General features: G+C 47.4%; 1 protein-coding gene across 1 annotated transcript in view; it reads right to left on the bottom strand.

Moving 5' to 3' along the window:
- Nucleotides 1-3,893, bottom strand: part of Evc2 (EvC ciliary complex subunit 2) — an 84,594-nt gene that overhangs the window by 76,283 nt on the left and 4,418 nt on the right. The window lies entirely within an intron of this gene.

Here is a 3,893-nt window from a genome sequence, read left to right as displayed (position 1 = left end):
TGCTCAGTGCCAGGTCCTGTGCCACACATACCAACTAATGATCTGAGCAAACCTCCCGTCAGCCCTCTCTTCCATTCACACTGGGCTTCTAGACCAGGGTAACTAGGAGCTCAGACCTTACTGGTCCTTTGTGCCTGGTAATGATCCTTCTTGTGCTCCACTCACACCATTTGTTCACTGGTTGCTCTGCTCTGGAACAAGAGGGTATACACCAGAACTGAGTGGACCTAAGGCAAGGCCTAATTCTCGTAGCTACCAGCAGGTAAGCATCTGAGTCCTTCCATGCTACTGCAACAAAATACCTGTGTCTAGATGACTTATCAAGAAGGAGCCAGTACAAGATGCTACAATGAATCCCTGAAAGCTCTGATGTAGCTTTAGACTGGGTAATAGGTATGGACTTGGCTGTAATGGGCTCAGACATGAGATGGAAAGGATGCTGTACATTCCATGGATGGAGTCTTCCAGGGGATGACTTAAGAGACCACAGTTAAAAGCTGGGATGCAACATAAATTCTTTGCCACTTTAGAACATCAGCAGCCTCTCTTCTTGTTCACATTATCTTGTTCCTTTCTGTCTAGTACTTCATCAGGACAGTCTTCCTAACACATGCATTCACTCTCCAGTGCTGCATGGCACTGAAGTTCCCTCGGGGTTGGGGGAGAAGCCAGTCTCTACCAGGGTTTCTAGTGAACTGACGGATCCATCTGCAGGTCCCTGATTGTGGAGACTTGGGATATTGCAAGTCCAGATTCAAATGATCTGGAGCAATCATTAGACTCCTTAATAGCCAATTCATTCCCCATCTCTATCTGATCAAACATCCTATGATGACCACATAAAACCTTCTGGAGAGTATTAACTTAGCATATCTCTAGGTTTCACCAACCCAAGTGCTAGGAATGTTATCAGACAGCATGTGAGACCCCCTCTTTGCTATAACCTCTCAGTCAGATGCTCCCATTAATGAGTTTCCCAATTGTCTTGATTTAGGGCTTTTTGGTTGGTTGGTTGGTTGGTTAGCTAGCTATAGTAATGTCATAAAGCTGTTTCTATATCAGAACATGGTACTTGGGCCAACCTGAAACCAAATCCAGCCAAGCTGCCCACTTATTCAGAATAGCAGAGTCTCTCCAAAAAGCTCCTCTCTGCATTCCTCACAGGCCTCTACCTATCTAGCAGTGCCACCTCCCAAACACATTCCTGGCACCTGTGGACAGTGCCTGCCACATCTGCTCCCGTTCATGCTGCCTGCTTTGTGAGGATCCACAAACCCCATTGCTATACCAGATACCCACCAACACCACCACTTACTCTCTTCCTCCAGCTGAGAGAAGGCAGAGCCCTCGGGAATGGGGGACTGATCTTGATGTGTCATATTCTCTTGACAGAAACTAGCCCTGGAGGGCCCTCCTGGGCATCCTTAGTGAATGGTTGACTTGAATACCCGCACAAACCCCACACTTTCTTCTTACCGCCTCCTGGTGCCACAGGGTCTTTGCACAGAAGGACTGACTGAGCTTAACAGAGATGTCCCGGTCACCTCCAGTCACAGGGACCCTTAAGTACACTTTGCATTTCACATTTCAGTAGCCTCATAGAGCTAGCAGCCAATGCATCCAGGTAGCTGAGCAACAGAAAGGGACAGATGCCCACTTAGTCCTGAGCCTTTATGTTCAGGTCCACAAAAGCACTTCCTTATAGGACTAAGCCTCTGTGAGCAAAAGCCCAGGGAGCCAGGTCTATTGAGCATGCTCCCCGCAACTGCACAAATCATGACCACAGTCTCTATAACAATAGAGAGGGCAAAGAACACCTTCTGTGCCATGCTTTGAAGAATTAAACTGGACAATGTAGACAAAGCAGTTATCACAGGACTGTACATGCAGTGACCCAGGGAGTGAGTGGGTTATCCTTGTGACTGCTGTGCCATTGCCATCATCATTTCTGCAACACTCTTCATTGGGAACTATAAGAATCAACCCCCATGGAACCTAAGGATGTTGGACTGAGTGTCAGTATTGGAACTGAAGGTATTGAGAAATTGGTGACTGCTACAGAGCAGGACCTAGGCACCATCTTGACATAAAAGACACACAGCAGATGCCTGGGGTTAGCTGCTCTGAGAAATCACCAACTATGTCCTCATGGGAGTTAAGAAAAGTGCAAAACAGACAATAATATGCAACACCTTATATAAACATCATTGCTTATATTATGTACTCTCTATGTCTCTTGTTCCCAGTATAGAATGCACTGCTTGTATAATTTCACTATATAAACAGAATACTAGAGAGTAGTAAGAGGGGCTTGCTGTGATGAACTCCTTGATGGGAAGCAGGAGGGGCAAGGGTTTGTCTGGCTTACAAGGAACTCCAGGTTACAATGTATCACTTCAGAGAAGTCAAGGCAGGACCCCCAAGCAGCTATTCGTGTCACATGACAATCAGGATAGAGAACTGAATTCACTCAGGCCACCTGCTGCTGCCGCTGCTGCTGCTCAGCCAGCACTCTTCACTCTGACTCCGCTCAGTGCCCAGCCCACAGGCTAGTGCTGCCCACCTTCATGGGGCATCTTCCCACCTCAACCATCAAGACAATCCCCCACAGATGTACCAACGGCCACCCTGATGACGCTAAGTTGTGATAAGTTGGTAGTTAAAACTAGCCAGGACACATGGGGAGAGGAATAAAGGATGACAGAGGGACGGCGTAATGAGGTTTGTTTTCTGTTTGTTTGGTTGGTTTGTTGGTTGTGTTTTGAGACAGGAGCTCATGTAGCCCAGGCTGACCTTGAATTCACTCTAAACTGAGGATGATGAACTCCTGGTCCTCCTAAACTGACCTCCCAAGTGCTGGGATGGCAGGTGTGCACATACCCGTGAGAGTCGAAGCTCTTGATCACTGTGGGAAGGTTTCTGTGACTCTGGGACCGCCTGGAGAACGAATAGAGGGGCTACGGGAATCTAAGGGGGAAGAGACAACAGGCAAAAGGAGCGGCATGCACAAAGGCCCCAAGGTAGGAAGATACCTAGAATCTTCAAGGAACTACACAGAGGCCAAATGCACAAACAGAGAAACTTAGAGCATACACAAGAGATGAGGGAGTGTGGTAAGGATTAATCCGGAGACTTCCAGGTCACACTGGGGATTTGGTTTCTTCTAGGAGCACTGACAAGCTTCCTCAAGAGGAGTGGAGAGAAGGCACTTCTAAATGGGATAAGATGGTCAGGAAGGGCAGAGGTAGGGAGGTCCATGCAAGATATAAATGATAATGACACCAAAGACATCCTTATAAAGAGTGAAAGCTGTTAGCGTGTTTGGAAACAGAGTACCTGCCAGTGGAGGGAATGTGGGACACAGGAACAGACAGCCAAGGCTAAGGTGAGGACCAAAGGCAGGCAGTGTGGCCCTGCCTAGGAGGGGATATTTGGCAGACAGACAGGTCCACCCAGAAGGACAGCGAAAGCTCTGCTGAAAATCAGAATTTGGACTTTTCAGGGGCTGGATGGTCAAGGTCATACCAGTCCCCAGAGGAGAAAGCTGAGCACTGAAGTCCTGGAAGACCCCAGGCACTAAAGAAAAACTGGGAGCTAAAATGCTCCAGAGACCCCTCCCTAATCTTCTCCACAGGACTCAAGAAGCATTTGAGGATGGTTTCCCTTCACACAGGGACAAAACAATCTGACACTACAATAAGATGCCATGTAACAACCACAACAACAAAGATACAATGTAAAACAGCAAAAACACAGTGTAGTAGCAACAACAAAGGTATTGCTATGCTGGCTAGCTTTTTTTTTTTTTTTTTTTGGTTTTTCGAGACAGGGTTTCTCTGTGTAGCCCTGGCTGTCCTGGAACTCACTCTGTAGACCAGGCTGGTCTCGAACTC

This window comes from Mus caroli, chromosome 5, assembly GCF_900094665.2.
Source record: "Mus caroli chromosome 5, CAROLI_EIJ_v1.1, whole genome shotgun sequence".
In the NCBI taxonomy this organism is placed as follows: Eukaryota; Metazoa; Chordata; class Mammalia; order Rodentia; family Muridae; genus Mus; species Mus caroli.
The sequence above is the reverse complement of the archived record's forward strand: the minus strand, read 5'-3'. Positions and strand labels throughout refer to the sequence as shown.